The sequence below is a fragment of the Camelina sativa genome, chromosome 15 (genome assembly GCF_030686135.1).
Source record: "Camelina sativa cultivar CO46 ecotype springtype chromosome 15, ASM3068613v1".
Lineage (NCBI taxonomy): Eukaryota > Viridiplantae > Streptophyta > Magnoliopsida > Brassicales > Brassicaceae > Camelina > Camelina sativa.
The window spans coordinates 27,525,512-27,543,075 of NC_141894.1; the positions used below are offsets into that span (position 1 = coordinate 27,525,512).

The window sequence follows — 17,564 nt, forward strand, 5'->3', positions numbered from 1 at the left end:
GCTTTGCTAGAGTTCCTCGCAAATACGTTGGAATACAAAACCATATAATTCGAAAATTAAAACAACAAAAAAAACTAATTAATGTTTATATTAAATTAAACTAAAGATTAAATAATGTTTAGACCTTAACTAATTAATGTTTTTATTAATATTTTTAAAACCAGCAAAATCTTGGGTCCAAGATTCAAGCTAATATTTAAAATGTTTAGAAATATTACAATTACTTAATATTGCCAGGCATTTGCGAGATGACCCTCGGCAAAACCTCGCAAATACCTCGCAATATCTATTGACCTCGCAACTACGTAGCAAAACCATTGTAAAACACAACAAAAACTTATGAAAAAAACACAACAAAACACCATTATAATTTACCTAGTGCCAAATATGATTCACTATCCATCCGGCATGTTTGCTGGTGTGTGATAGTTACCCCCACGTTTACATGTTTCTTGAGCACCATAGTAATCGATCTGTTCAAACAAATCATTGCCAGAGGCGTAAGTTGGTGGGGGAACACGCACAACTTTATTCTTTCTGAACAACTTCTTGTTCCTCCGGTACGGATGATGCAAGGGAAGAAATCGACGATGACAATCAAACCAACAAGGTTTTTGCCCATACTTTAACTGAAATGCCTCTGTACCATCCATACAATAAGGACATGATAATCTTCCATGTGTGGTCCACCCAGATAACATTCCGTATGCGGGGAAGCACTAATCGTCCACATTAGCACTGCCCGCATATTGAAATTCTGTTTTCTTGAGGAATCATATGTCTGAACACCTTCATACCACAATTGCTTAAGCTCATGAATCAGAGGTTGCAAGAAGATATCTAGAGCTCGCTTCGGATGCTTAGGACCTGGTACCAAAATACTCAAGAACAAAAATTCGCTTTGCATACACATATCTGGAGGAAGATTGTATGGTGTCAATATAACAGGCCATAAAGAATACTGCCTCCCTGACATACCAAATGGACTAAAACCATCTGTACACAACCCAAGATAAATATTCCTACACTCTTGAGCAAAGTCAGGATATACCGATTGAAAATGCTTCCACGCCTTTGCATCAGATGGGTGTGTAATCTCTCCTTCGTGTGTAGAATGTTCTGCATGCCATCTCATTGCCGCTGCAGTCCGTTTTGATTGGTATAGGCGTTTCAATCTATCACCAACAGGCAAGTACCACATACGTTTATATGGCACTCGTGTCCTTCCTTCAGTAGGCTGATATCTCGGCTTCCCGCAAAACTGACATTCCTGCAGCTTAGCATCATCTTTCCAAAAAATCATGCAATAGTCAACGCACACATCAATCATTTCAGATGGTAATCCAAGACTCGCAACCAACTTCTGTATTTCATAGTAGTTCTCAGCCGATACATTATCAGGTGGCAAATACTCTTTAATGAGTTCAGCCCAAGAATCCATGCAAATCTCACTTAAGTTATTATCAGCTTTAATTGTCATCATCCTAGATGCCAAAGATAACTTAGAATGCCCTTCTCTACATCCATCGTAGATAGGTTGATTTGCCGCATCTAACATATCATAAAAACGTTGTGCATCTACATTGGGTTCTTCCGTATTATTCTCAGGAAATGCAGCAGTAGTTTCATGAAATGCATCATTAACCATATGATGAAATCTATTTTCTTCATTATACCCATAAAAACCAAATTGATCAGATTCTTGATGCCCATAATTACTAGGTTGATCAACAGCATAATTCATACTACTACTTCCAACGTTACTGCAACAACCCTCTCCATGACGGAACCATACATAGTAATTTGGCATAAATCCTCTATTAGAAAGATGCTTCTTCACTAGATTAAATTCCAAATAATTAATGTTCTTGCACCTAGGACATGGACAAAATATTGTACCGTTTTCACGAGCAAAGTCTTGGTTGGTCGCCTGGTACATGAAACCGCGCAAGCCATCACAAAACTCTTTCGTCACATCACCGGTGTTTGGGTCTCTATGATTGTACATCCACCGTCGTATTGTATATATCTCGTGCTCTCCACCTCCAAACATTATTTTCTCTAGAATTTTTTTATCACAAATTTTTTTTTTGACAATTATTTTTCTCTCTTTTTTTTTCTCTTGCTCTCAGAATTTTTTTTTTCTCTCCCACCAGTTTTTTTTTCTTATTGCTTTGTGTTGTAGTTTCCATGTCTCACGGACTGGCTATTTATAGACTTTCTAAAAATATCTGCTACGGATTTGCGAGGGAATTTGCGACGGATTTGCGACAGGTTGCTTTTAGATATTTATTTCTTGCTACGTTGCGAGGCAGTGTCCTTTTTGCCGACAAAACAGGTACACTCGGGGAAAACGTGCTTGCCGACATCTAGTCCTTCGTAAACTCCTCGCAAATTTGCTACGGCAGTCTTATCGCTAATTCGTCGTAAATTTGTTAGGGAATTGCGTGTCATTTGCGAGGAATTTACTTATCCTCGCAATGGTGTCTTAGTTCCGTCGCAAATTTGCGAGGGAAATATCTGTCGCTAATTTTGCGAGGAATTAACGACAACGTTTTCCGAGTAGCAAAATAATTGCAAATCCATAGCAAATTTGCGACGACGTTTCTCCGTCGCAGATATACGTTGCAAATCACGTGTTTTCTTGTAGTGAGAATTAAAATATTAATATTACTTAAATATTTTATAGACTTTAAATATATTATAATATTTTAAATTTTCGACGGAGTTCAAATATTTATAATAATTTAAACATTGTATAAAAAATTAAATATTTATAATATCTTAAACTTTTTTAAAAAACATAAATATATTATAATATGTTTACTTTTTAAAAGTTTAAATATTTTCAAATATAGAACCAAATTAAACTGTTAAATTTGGATACCTGATAAATCAAGCTTCCTGCTCATTTGTACTCAAAACATTTTAGTCACATATTTATAGTGATTATGAACCATATTCCATAATATTTAGTCGATGTGGGATATACACCTTTTCTGTAAATTAGTTTACATATTTACATATATATAATTTCTGCGTTTTTAATTCTTTCTATCTATACTACTCACAATTAATTACTAAAATTTTGTTAAGGAAATATATTATAATATCGGAAATCAAGCAATTTAGTCAGATTTGGTAACTTGAATATTCGTTTTTAAAGATTTTAACTGAATCACTAAATATTCCTTTAAAAAGATTATCTGTTAAGATCAATCTCGGTAATTAAGGAAATATCCAAATTTTTGGTAATTAAAATTTATGGTTTTCATTTAAATACCTTAAAGGAAAATGAAATCAGAGTGTTTGCCTATAACGAATAAATCTGTTTGGGACTTTAATTAACTAATCTTGAATGAAATAATATACTGGATCCGAAAAATATTATTCTGGAGTACAAACAGATCCGCGGATTTTTTTCCTTCTGTAGTCGGATATGTAAGGATCCGCGTCCCGACCCGGCAATTTTTTAAGTAATCGACCGAGGGTATTTTCGTCATTTAATGAAATCAATAGGTTAATTAGATTAAATTTTGTGATTCTCTAATCATTTTTAATGAAAAACCTACCAAAACCAAGTCATGGTCCATTTTTACTCTAGAGAGTACTTCTGCTTTAATAGTATAGATAAATAATATATTAAAAATCTGAATTCCAGCCAAAACTGGTATATCAGAAAAAAAAAAAAAGATATATCAGGAAATAATTGAAATAAGTGAAGAAAAAAAAAATCAAAATTAAAATTCTTCAGGAATGCTTCGTAACGCAGGAGTCCAACATGCCGCTCCTTTCTTCTCCCACACCTTGGCATGGTGTTTTCTTCGTAGTTGTATCAATCTTTGTTCAACCAACGACGCTCTTAAAACGTCGTCATCACCTTTGTAAATGAGCTTCTCCACGTCACATTTCTTTACCAACATTCTAATTCTGATCAGTCCATTCTCCTTCGTTTGTTCGTAAACAACACCGTTTCTCTTCGCCAGCTCTAATGCTCCGATCAAGTTGTTCTTCGTTAGCCGCTTGCTGCGAAGGTCCTTTACCAAACTTACCGCCCGGAATATACCTCGTTTGGATAGCAATGTCCTCTTCAGCTCCATATCTATAATTCTATTATTTTTTGTTTTTTTTTGCAATGGTATTGGAGATTTCTTTTGGAATCACGTACGTACGTACATGAGCATATATACTATGCTTTATATGGTCCAATACACCGGATCTAGCGCGTTATAATCAGAGATGGCTGGCTAATAATTGATTTAATTCGATTATTAGTGTATTTGACCAATGGCACTCGGTAATCATTGGTGTTAATTAACGAATATTATGTATTGAAATTAAATTCCCCTTGGTGATCGATTTCATGCAACCGGGTGTATTTGACTTTTGTATTTTAGTCCTTATAACAACTTTTGAAGTTTTGTTTTTTCTTCTACGAAATTAGTATTTTGTTGACAAATTGTTATCAGTCTTTTTAAACAGTCTCGCAAAAATTAAAATTGGTGTTTATTATATAGCAATTGTTTTTGAACATTGGGCAATTCATATATATTTTTTTTCCGGTTCTGACTTAGAGGATGTGGTTACAATTGCTAGAGTTTGTAGCAAGTTGGTAAGAATACAGCGTGTTTGTATTTATTTTAACGATTTAAATGACTAGTATAGCGATTGAAAATAAATGTATACGCTGCTAAACAATCCTAAAAGTTGACTACAAGTGTAAACGAGTTAATCCAAAATAAATGATGAAAATACTGATAACCAAGTTTCCCAATGATACTTATTTAGTTATTTTCCCTACTTTTTTTTTGGTTTGGGAAATATTAATTATTACCCCACAGCTACGGATAACTATCTAGCACAAACTAACACAATGGCACAATCACAATGGAGTAAAATATTGGGATATATATTTACATATTTATGTTATATTGTGAATATACTCTAATAGGGTTTAGGAATTTATATAGCTTGGTCTCCGAATTTAATATATTCTCGTTTTTCTTTGTATATATATGTGATGTAATGGTTTGAGATCAATTACACAAACATTTTGAATACCTAGCAATCTTAAGTTTGACATAGTATTAGAGCCAAACATCTAAATTTAGTTTTTCCGTTTTCGTGTTCTTGTTTCTCTCGTCTCACTTTGTTCCTTTGTTTTGTTTTCTAGTTTCTCTCATACGTCTGTTTCGTTTGATCCTTTTCTTCTTTTTGTTACCATGGCGGAAGAAAAAGGAATTGTTTCCAAGGCTTCTAACTCCACCATAGTCACGCCTTATACTTTGTCTTCTGCTGATAACCCCAGGTCTATGATCTCTTCGGTCATGTTGACAGGAGATAATTATTCTGAGTGGGCTACAAAGATGTTTAATGCTTTTCGAGCCAAGAGGAAGATCGGATTTACTAATGGATTAATCAATAAACCACGAGAGGCTGGTTGTTGGCTGGTTGCGAACATGAATCTCTCTGCGTGTGAGATCTACAGTGTCGTTTATTGAAGATGCATCTGATAAGTGGGAAAACTTGAAGAGCCGTTTCTCAGTTGGTAATAAAGTTTGGATCCACCAGATTGTATGTCAGTTGGTGTCTTGTCGACAAGAGGGTCAATCCGTTATGGATTACTATGGTAGACTTGTGACTTTGTGGGACGAACCGCAACAGTATCGTCAACGTCCTACTTGTACATGTGATGCTTCTGCTAAAATTGCAAAGGAAAGATGTGAAAGTTCATCAGTTTGCTATGGGACTTGATGAGTGACGTCTCTCTATTTTACACCTTTTTAACCATCTTTTTTTTGTCATGTTTTGCATTGTTAAGAGTCTGTACTTAGTGTTTTTAGGTCCTTAACCTTATATATTTGTATTTGGGTGTTTTAGAGTGTTGCATTGCTGCATTGTTGCATTTTGGATGAAAACATGTACTTTGGAGGCTAAAAAGAGCAAAAAGAAGGATTGACAAGTTGCACCTATCACAAGGAAGGATCTAGTGTCATTTATGGAGTTTACACAAGAGGATTTGAAACATCAAGAAGGAAAAGGGAGGCACCCGACCATACCACCCGACCATTGCCAAAGAGCACCCGGTCGAGTTCATGACGAGACCCTGAAATATCGACTCTCATGAAGCTTTTACGTTGGGATTCAGCTTCTGAGTTCTTCATCAAAGTTATAGGAACTCGAGTTAAATTTACAATGGTGGAAATTTCAGGCCAATCAGAGGTGCGGTTTAAGAGTTATCCTGTTTTAGTGACCGTATATACCTCCAGATCGAAGAATGGAACCACCCGATTGTCTATCCGACCATGCACCTGAAGTGGAGCTCGAGCCTAGCTTCGGATGCTTCGGATGACACCTGTTGAGGCTATGTCAAGTGGTTTCAATATATAAACCCCCTTTTAACCCATTTTCGAGAATCAAGCATTGAGAGCCGACTTTTACACTTTCCTTTGAGCAAATTTTAGAACTTAGCATCTATTTTCCAGTTTTTGTAGTTCTTTCAACTTGAATTATGTTTATATTTTACTACTGCTTCTTTCTAATAAATATTTATCTCTTTTTCATCTTTATGATTATGCAGTTTTTATTAATTTCTGGGTTTATGTTCTTTGCCATGAACCTTGAGTAGTGAACCAAAGTTTCTAGGGATGGGATATGCTAGTAGGTATTCTTAATCGATTAGGATGTTTTAGATTGAGTTTTTATATAAAAATACTCTTATGGATTAATGTTCTTAGTGCTAATTTCAAACCGAGAGGTTGAGATTAGATTTTAGGCATTTATGCACCAAGAGGTGTTCGATGAAATGCCTGAATCAACTAATACCAGAGTACTCACTTAGCCTAAAAAAATAGATGAGTAAAGAGTTTATTGACAATAGTGAATTGGATTTTAATGCGTGCTTGGTCATGTTTTTCTAACGAGAGTTGGGTAAGAGAGTGATTAGGGTTGATTGTTTCTGCCATGAGAGTGGATTAGCAAGGTTTAGAAATTCATTATCTAGGAAATAGATTGCTTGAGGCCTGTAAAATATTTTAGGTTGAGAGGTTTTATATATAGAAACCACTAGACCCTAGGGCCGCAACAACTATCATCTGAAGCATCTACCCAAAGCTAGGGTCGAGCACCTCTTCGGATTGCGCTTCAGGTAGTTCTTCTGCACAATCATTGTAACACCCCGACCTTAACCTCTTAGTGGGCCTCATGTCCAATCCCAGTCCATGGGCTCACCTTCCTTAATAGGCCTCACGTCTTCTCACTAGGCCCGTGAGCCCATCCATATCCCACGACCAGTTTTCTACGTCCGGGAGGTTTTAAAGACTTGTTACCATCTCTACAAATCACCACATAATCTTTCTCTGTGTTTTGTCCTCACTCGCACAGTTTCAACAGCCACTTCCTAGAAGGTCACACATCATAACACTACTCCAACATAAACACACTTAACTGTGAAGTTCTCTCAGGATCTTTAACCGAAAAGATATGTGCATTTTGGTGACATAGGTGACCAAATTAATTCTTTTAAACCTCTCCGCATCACTACAAGAAATATTGACATCAATAGCACACAAAAATGCTACTATAGGTATTTGGTAGCGTTTTCATAAACGCTAGGACATAAGGAGCTACAATAGCCCCCTAACATATCATAGCGTTTTTTAGTACGCTATGAAATGTTGACCTATTATAGCGCTACTAGTCCGCTATTGTACAATTTATTCTAGCTCCTTTTCCGTGCTATTGTATTTGTTTAATTTACATCATATATAATACATGATTCATTAAAATATAATTTGATTTAATTGATGAAAGACAATTAGATCAGAAAATATGAAAAGTTGACGAAGTCTAAACATACATATCAAAAGTTAACAAAATTTAAATATAAATATCAAAAGTTAACAAAGTTTAAACATAACAAAGACAATGAACTCTAAAGATTACAATCTTCAAGGAGCGTTGCCAGATCGAGAGGACCCTTCTACTTTTGGGCGTTTGTTTTGGATGTTTCAGATACAACTCTTGTACAGTGGATCAGTGTCTTCTTCGTCTACCTCGATGCGTATTAAGTAGCCTAGGTGAGCGAGAGATCGTCTGTACTCTAGCCTTGTTATCTCCTTCACATCATCATCCGCAGCACTTCCTTGACCTTGCTCACCTTGTTTTCTGATTTTCGGTATAAGGGTCTTTGCTGGGAGGCCACATATGATTCCTTTAGCTTCCATTGAAATCGTTTCTGCATTGTTAAAAATTATCCCATTAGTTTCGGTTTTTTTTTGTATCAACAATCAAAAGAAAGCAATTAATTTCAATCGAGTGAACAAAGGAGGAAATAAAAGACAAACCTGGTACAATCGATTACAATCAATACAAAGATTTCTAGATCCAAAACCTGGAAACGAGAAAAGAAGAAAAAGGAAACGAGAAGATCGTTAAATTTGGGACAGTAAAACGTTTTTTTGATTAGGAAAAAATGAGGAAAACAAAAGCTCTAAACCTTTTAGATCTGGCAGAGAATCGTCGAAGATTGAAAACCAGAAGCTGCGAATGAGTTTAATCGTTGATTATGTAGACAATAAAAAGTTATCGAGATGTACAAAAGTAAGAAAAGAAGGGTTAAGTAAGAGTTGATTGATGACCGTTAGATTGCATCTAATCGACGGTAGATATGAAGAATTTGGTGGTGCACACCTTAATCAATCAGCCAATGAAATAATTGTTCTAGTATTAACATGTTAACAGTATAATATTTTGTTATGTTTATTTGTATTAATTTTGAAATATGGTGAAAAAATAAATTAAATTAATTTGTTAAGTTCTACATTGTCTAATTCATGTTTTACTATACTTTTAAATTTATTTGGTAAGTTCTACATTGTCAAATTCATGTTTTATATACTAGTATACAATGCTTTCAACAAAGATATACAAATTTAGGGTATAGAGTATAGGGTTTAGGGTCCAGTATATGAATGGTTAATTGTGTAAAAATGAAATACAAATTTAAATTTCATATAAGTTTAATATAATATTAAACTTTAAATTAAATTTTTATTACTAAGAGATTGATTACATGTAGGGTTTAGAGTATATGGTTTAGGGTATAAAGTATAGGGTTTAGGGTTCAGTATATGAATGGTTAATGGTGTAAAAATGAAATACAAATTTAAATTTCATATTTTAGACTTAATATAATATTAAACTTTAAATTAAATTTTTATTACTAAGAGACTGATTACATGTAGGGTTTAGAGTATACAATTTAGGGGTTAGATAGTATAAGAATGGTGAATGGTGTAAAAAAATAGAAGTTTCATATTTTTTACTTTATAAAATTTTAAAATTTTATAAATAGAAGTTTTGTATGTTAAATTTGATAAAATAATTAAATTGCCAAATATTTTTTTTAAAATTGGTTTAGGGTTTAGTAAACGGTATTTTGACAATCCATGTATGATTATCTTATTTTCTAATTTTTTCCAAACTATTAGGAATATTTGTATATTGAATTTTTCTTTGTCCAAACTATATATATGTCCTATAAAGTTTTTTTTTATTGTATGTATTTTTAAATAGGTGTGAAACATTATATATAGAAAGATCCATTAATTAATTTATTCGAGCCAAGTAGATTAATATCTGAAAACATACATAGTCTGATTTATTAAAACCTTAGAATTCCAAATAAACATAGATCATGGAAAAACAAGTCTACGAACAAACATAAAAAACAAGGACATGTCTAAAACTTAGAAACAAGTTCCCCCATCTGTAACAGCTGTTGTCATTCCTGAAAAAACAGAATAAGTTAGCCATCAGTTGTTGTCAACATGTTTTCCACACATGTAAATTAAATATATACTAACCATTACTATTTTATCTTCTGACCAGGCAATAGAAGTTCCAAGTGCATCTTCCATATACTCGATTTCAGAAGATTGCCTCCAAACTGCAGCATCTTTAACAATCACAACATCAACCCATACTTGACAAGCATTAGGCCCCAAAGGAACGTGATGTACAAGTTGCTCAAGACTATTAGATGACCACCGTCCTTCAGCAACAACAACCTTCTTCCCGGATATATCCATCAACTTGCATTTTGAATTTGCTTTGAATATGAGACGCTTCAAGAACAACCAGGCAAAAAATGAAAGCATAACGCAACAGGAACAACCACAACAAATCATGCAAATTTTATCCACAGCCCAATCAAATAAGTACCTGTGATTTGCGACGAGGAGATGCCTCTAACAGAGTAGGTTTAGATTTGGTTGAAAGTTTCTTCAAAGGAGCTCTTGGAGTTACTGGAGACTTGTGATGTGTCTGTATTTTATAGGGTTTTAACTATAGTTTTTAGGATTGTTTTGGGTCTTTTCTTAGGTCCAAGTGTGCTTTTAGAGTCCTTTTTGTCTTTTGTGAGTCTTTACAGGTCCTAGGTGACTTTAGGAGGAATCTGAGCGTTCTGGGGATGAAAATATGCATATGGAGCTAAATTGGTTGAAGACTGATCGAGCTAAAAGGCAGATGGAGTGAGAGCAGAAATACGTTCCGGATCGACTGATCCTCGCGAGATCGACCAATCCCGTCCCCGACGCAATCTTTCCTTTTTCGATTTAAACCGACTTTTTAGGGATTTATTTTACTATTTAAGCACGGGACTCGACCCCTAGAAAAACAACTTTTACTCTACGCCGTTTTTGAGCACTTGTAAGCTTGGGAGAAGATCTCTTATCCTTTCTAACCCTTTGGAGAAGAATTCTGAACCCTATTATTTTCTCTTGCAATTTAATTATGATTTCTTCATCCTTGATTTGCTGTGCTTTGATTTCGATGTTTGAGTAGTCTCTCTGTTGGGTTTCGGGTTTCAAAAGGGGGTTTTATGATTTATTGATTTAGGTTGTTAGATTTGGGATTGATCTATTGTGTTCTTCATCTATTGTTGTTCTTATTGCTTAAACTAGATTAGCTACCTAGTTTATGATCTTAGGTTAAATTCATCTAGGCATCAAAAGTGTTGTTGAATTACTTGAAAGAACATAGATGAGCAAGGTGATCCTTAGCCAACGAAGGTTGAAGTTAAGGCACCTTGTGAACAAATCAAACTTGAACTTATTGCTTGCTAGGATTGTTTAGATTCAAACGACGGTTTAGGGTTCATTCAATTCCTTGCATAGAAAACTAATGCTGCGACAGTAGGTTGGTTTTATATTTGAGATTTGAGTTCAAGAACGGTTCCTAAAGCTATCCCAATCCATCACCTAATTTCGTGATCATAACCCTTGATTAATTCCCTGCGCCCAATGCTTTCTCTTAATTTTACAAACTCTTATTTATTTTCTGTTTTGTTCGGTTACTTGAAAAACAATCTTCTTATTGCTTTAGCTATACTCGGTCTAAATAGTTTCAAAGTGCATTGCTTGATCTCTGTGGATTCGACCCTAGAGTACTACGACGACACCACTTGATCGTGGTTGAGTGTGCTTTGGGTTATTGATTTAACTCTAGATCAATTTGGCGCCGTTGCCGGGGACCAAAACGTTGCCTTTGAAATTTTAGATTCACGTTTAGTCTAAGGTTTCTTTATTCTAGTTACTAACAAGTTCTTGCAACTTGTTTCTTTGTTTCAGGTGTATGCATACAAGGAGCAGCAAGAAAACTGATTTGCGCATACTAGGGAACAAGGAATTAGCACAGCTTGAACGTGAGAACCGGAGAGCAAAAGCCTAGACCAATTCTATGGCTGACGGAGAGAACACAGGGGCTAATCCGCCCAACCCTCAGCTTGGCATCATCCAACAACAGCAGAGGCAGAACCAGCAAGAGCAAGCTGTACTGAACCCACCTCCGAGGCAAGCCACCTTGAGGGATGAAGATGCTCAGAATAGGCTGTTTGCGAATCGATCTGCGATTCAACATCCCGCTCCTGCAAGGCAAGACTATGAGATTAAGCATAGTCTATACAATCTGGTTCAGAACCGTGTGTTCCACGGTTTACCATCGGAGAGTCCTCTGGATCACATTGAAGCTTTTGAGAGACTGACCAGTACGACGAGGTCCAATGGTGTACCCTATGAATATCTAATGCTGACTCTGTTCCAGTTCTCTTTGGCGGATAAGGCACTTAGATGGCTGAACCTGTTGGATGCTGGATCGCTCACCACTTGGGCACAATGTAGAGCAGCTTTCCTGAATCACTTTTACACCAAGTCACGTTCAGCCAAACTGCAAAGTAAGATCCTACATTCTCGCAAGGAGGCATGGAGTTGTTTTGTGAAGCATGGGAAAGGTTCAAGGAGTATCTTCGAGACTGCCCTCACCACGGTTACACCCAAGAGAATCTGATGAATATCTTCTATGGGGGCATCGAACAGAAGTATCAAATGGCATTGGACTCAACCAGCAAAGGAGATTTCTCCACTAACACCGCAAACGAAGCCAATGCACTGATAGAGAACCTTGCAGCCAGCAATAGCAATCACGGCACTGACTATGACCGTACTGTTTGGGTCAATGCGGTCGAGACTGATGCTATTAAAGATCTCACGGCCAAGGGGAATCTCCTGCTGAAAAGGGATCACCAAGTGGTTAACATGTGCGAGGAACAAGCTGGGGGATATGCAGACTTTGGAGCTGAGACATACCAGGAGGGTAAGGAGGAAGTAAACTATATGGGAGGACAAGGGAACTTCCAAAATCGAGGTTTTAACCAGAATTTTAGGAATCATCCTCATCTGTCCTACAGGAGCAACAATGTCGAGAACCCCCAGGATCAGGTCTACCCACCGTGACCTTAGCAGAGCAACTTTGCACAGGACTTCCAGAACAAGGGTACATGTTTTGGAGGATCGAATTTTCAACAGAAACCTCAGGTCAACAACTTCGCGCAAGGGTATCAACCGGTTGCACCGCAGGCAGCAGTCTCACAGGAGAGCAAACTGGAACAGATGATGCATGCTCTGATGGAGAACCAGAAGAAAAACACCACTGAGGTGACTGTCAAGATCGACAACATGTACTCTGAGCTGAATGGGAGAATTGAATCGTTAAATTCTCACATGAGAGTGTTGGAGAACCAAGTGGCACAATCCGCAGCTAGAGTCAAGGCACCTCCAGGGATACTTCCAGGGAAGAACGAGGCTAATCCAAAAGAGTATGTTAATGCCGTCACCCTTCAAAGCGGCAAGGAGCTTCTGGAACCGCAACAGAAAGCAGGGAATGACCAATCCAGCGGCGGGACTGACCAGTCTAAAACACAAAATCAGGAAGGTAACCATGACGAAGTTCTCAACAACATTACTGATGATGTTGTAAAACATGGATCAACAGTTCCTGAAGAAAAACAACCCAGCGGACCACAACAACCCTATGCACCCAGACTACCTTTACCTACTCGCCGCAAGTCAAAGATTCAAGAGCGAGAGTATAAGAAGCTGAAGTCAGTAGTAGGAGAGGTTCAAGTTAGACTCCCTTTCATCGAAGCAGTAAGGATGGTTCCAGCTCTTAAGAAGTATATGAAAGAGATTCTAACAGACAAGCTCAGTCTGGAGAAGGGAGTGATGTACCTCACACAAGAGTGCAGTTTTATGCTCCAAAATCGAATGCCTGATAAATGTGGGGATCCGGGACCATTTACCTTGCCTTGCACGATAGGAGATCTCAAGTTCATCAAATGCCTCTACGACCTAGGAGCGAGCGTGAGCCTTATGCCACTCAGTGTTGCGACGAGACTTGGACTCTACACCTTCAAACCGACCCAAGTCACCCTCGTCCTAGCTGATCGTTCCACTCGACGTCCATAAGGAGTGTTGGGGAACCTACCAGTGCAGATTGGGAACTGCTACATTCCTACAGACTTCATTGTTTTGAAACTTGATGAGGAATCCTAAGAACCAATCCTACTTGGAAGACCCTTCTTTTCCACGGCTGGTGCGATGATAATCGTTAAAGAGGGAAAGATCGACTTGCACATGGATGATTTGATTTTGAGGTTCAATCTGGAGAAAGCAGCTAAGAAACCTACAATTGATGGTCAAACCTTTTGGGTTGATACAATAGGCGAAATAGCGGATGAGCTTTATGATGAGGTGTGTACAAGTGATCATCTAGCTGTCGCATTGACAAAGAAGGAACCAGAGCTAGGATATCTGTTTGAGGAGACTAAGAAGTTGGCCAGAACACTCGACGCTACAACAGTTCTGAAACATGAAGTCTTATTCGTCAATTTGTACCCTGGACTGACTGATCCGAAAGCTGGACTGACTGATCCAGCCCCTCTTGTGGAAACACCCAATAAGGGCGGTGGATTGACCGGTCCAGACGATAGATCAGCTGATCTCGAAACTAGCTCTGGGACCAAATGGAGTCAGGAGGATTGGAGCGAACTCAAGGCTCCCAATTTGGACTTAAAACCACTCCCTAAAGGGCTAAGGTACGCTTATCTCGGACCTAACTCCACGTATCCTGTTATCATTAATTCTAACCTGAACAATGTTGAGACCGCACTCTTGCTCTGCGAGTTAAGAAAGTATAGGAAGGCTTTGGGCTATTCCTTAGATGACATTTCAGGTATATCACCGGAGTTATGCTTGCATCGAATTCACCTTGAAGATCCATCTAAGTCTTCCATCGAACACCAACGGAGGCTAAACCCGAACCTCAAGGAGGTAGTGAAGAAGGAGATCCTTAAACTGTTGGGAGCCGGAGTTATTTTCCCAATCTCTGACAGCACTTGGGTTTAGAAGCTGACCCAAGTGCTGTCGAATTTCTGAGAGAGGAATAGAAGCTGACAAAGCCAAGATAGAAGTCATGTCCAGCCTACAACCTCCAAAAATCGTCAAAGACATACGCAGTTTCCTTGGTCATGCTGGGTTTTATCGAAGGTTCATTAAGGATTTTTCCAAGTTAGCCAGACCACTCACCCAGCTACTATGCAAAGACATCTCGTTTGAGTTTACTGCATATTGTTTGGAGGCCTTCCTAACAATAAAACAAGCACTGATCTCGGCTCCAATAGTCCAACCACCTGATTAGGATCTCGAAGTTATGTGCGATGCAAGTGATTTTGCTGTTGGAGCAGTTCTGGGACAACGCAAGGATGGTAAGTTGCATGTTGTTTACTACGCTAGCAGGACACTCGATGGGACATAGACCAAGTACGCCACAAGAGAAAAGGAATTGCTCGCCATAGTCTTTGTTTTTGAAAAATTCAGGTCCTATCTGGTCGGATCCAAGGTTATTGTGCACACAGATCACGCCGCACTGCACTACTTGTTAACTAAGAAAGATGATAAATCGAGATTGCTGCGATGGATACTACTACTGCAGGAGTTCGGTCTTGAGATACGGGACAAGAAGGGGATTGAGAATGGAGTTGCAGACCACCTTTCTAGGCTGAGAATCGATGAAGAGATCCCCATAGATGAAGGACTCCCTGAGGAGAATGTGTATGTGGTTGCTGCCTTCATCGACTGCTACAAGGAGAAAGCTGATGTTAAGGTACTTCAACAGACAGTTAACGATTCGCCATGGTATGCCGATATCGCAAACTATTTGTGTGCTGCGGAAGACCCTCCAAACTTCACTGGATATGCTAAGAATAAATTCCTCAGGGATGTGCAACGCTACTTCTGGGATGAGCCTTTTCTCTACAAGCATTGCGCTGATGGCCTCTACAGGAGATGTGTTCCAGAATCAGAAGTACAAGGGATTCTTTTTCACTGCCACGTTCTAGCTATGCAGGACACTTCGCTACTTTCAAAACCGCGACAAAAGTGCTCCAAGCAGGCCTCTGGTGGCCCACTTTATTCCGAGATGCACATGACTTTGTCTCCCGATGCGACTCTTGCCAGCGACGTGGAAATATCAGCAAGCGGAACGAAATGCCGCAAAACTTTATCTTGGAAATAGAGGTGTTTGACTGTTGGGGAATCGACTTCATGGGGCCTTTTCCACCCTCTTATGGCAACCTCTACATACTTGTTGCAGTGGATTACGTTTCCAAATGGGATAAAGCTGTTGCCAGTCCTACTAATGATTCCAAGGTGGTCCTCAAGATGTTCAAGCACATAATTTTTCCACAGTTTGGTGTTCCTAGGGTGGTAATAAGCGACGGGGGCACTCACTTTATCAACAAGGTTTTTGCAAACCTTTTGCAAAAACATGGCGTGACACACAAGGTTGCTACCCCTTACCATCCACAGACCAGTGGACAGGTCGAGATCTCTAATCGAGAAATCAAGAGCATCTTGGAGAAGACAGTCAACTCAACCAGAAAGGATTGGTCTTTAAAACTCGATGAGGCATTATGGGCATATCAGACTGCTTACAAAACACCCATCGGCACCACCCTTTTCCGGCTGGTTTATGGGAAATCATGTCACTTGCCTGTTGAGTTTGAGTATCATTCCTTATGGGCGACCAAGCAGATGAACTTCAATGTCAAGACCGCAGCAGAAAGACACCTTATTCAGCTGAATGAGCTTGATGAGATTCGCATGGATGCTTATGAGAACACCAAGATATACAAAGAGAGGACCAAAGCCTTGCACGACAAGACGATTATCTCCAGGGATTTTGCTGCGAATGATTTGGTCCTTGTTTTTAACTCTAGGCTGAAGATATTTCCTGGGAAGCTGCATTCCCGTTGGTCCGGACCTTTTCGAATCAAGGAATTCATGCCTTATGGTGCTATTGTACTTTGGGACCAAGAGGGAAAAGAATTCACTGTCAATGGCGAACGTTTTAAGCCATACCTAGCAGATCATGATCTGATTGAGGCCTCTCTCCGTTTGGAGGAACCACAGGCTGCTTAAGCAGCAAGAAAAGTCAGGCTTGAGACTCTAAACAAGAAAGGAAGGAAGAAATTTCTGTTTTCGGGTTTTTGAACTTAAATTGAACCGGGTTAAACCGGTTTTGTGTTCATACCCCTTAAAACCTAATTTCTTTTATTTCTTCTTCCTTCCTTCCTCGACATCCCTCGCCGTACATAAACTCGATTTCCCTCTCCTCTCAAATCCTCTCTTGTTTGATTCAAATTTTGGGTTTCTTCAACTTGTTTTTTCATCCTTTACCCAACCCGATTTTTGTGCCAATCATTCGAACAAGGTAAGTGTTCTTTTTCCCAATTTATATTCGGTTTCGGCAATTCCAAGGTTTTCACTTCTCAATTTTTGAGATTTATGCTATTCTCTCTTCTTTACCGTTGATGAGTGCATTAGTGAGATTGATTGTGCTACATAAATCTTGGAGCTAGATTTAGGTTGCAATAGCTTGAATTTAGCATAGGTTTGTAACATGGCTTGATTTAGCTTAGGGAATTTTCGATTGTTTCGATTTTTTCTCTCATATGTTGGCTATTTACTCTTTTGTAGACAATGCCTAAACGAAGCCGTAGCGGTAAGGAGACTGCCACTCCTTCCGAAGAACCGCCAACAAGAGTTTGGAGTGATGAGGATACTAAGGGTTTGAAACTACTCGGACAATGCAAGATGGAGCCAACTCGTTTCGTCGATCGGGAGCTCTTTGAGAAGATGGGTATGCTGTCAGATTTTGATGAGTTGGTG

At 38.3% G+C, this 17,564-nt stretch overlaps 1 long non-coding RNA gene and 1 other non-coding gene across 2 annotated transcripts; both read right to left on the bottom strand.

Annotated features, from left to right (window-relative positions):
- Positions 1 to 7,946: 7,946 nt before the first annotated feature.
- On the bottom strand, positions 7,947 to 8,552 carry LOC147927201 (uncharacterized). Its single transcript, XR_015581944.1, has 3 exons — positions 8,498 to 8,552; positions 8,346 to 8,392; positions 7,947 to 8,236 (listed from the first exon to the last, which is right to left on the bottom strand). It is a non-coding gene; the product is annotated as an uncharacterized LOC147927201 (long non-coding RNA).
- A 3,670-nt stretch (positions 8,553 to 12,222) lies between these two features.
- Positions 12,223 to 12,328, bottom strand: LOC147927202 (small nucleolar RNA R71). Its single transcript, XR_015583223.1, has one exon. It is a non-coding gene; the product is annotated as a small nucleolar RNA R71 (small nucleolar RNA).
- Positions 12,329 to 17,564: the final 5,236 nt, after the last annotated feature.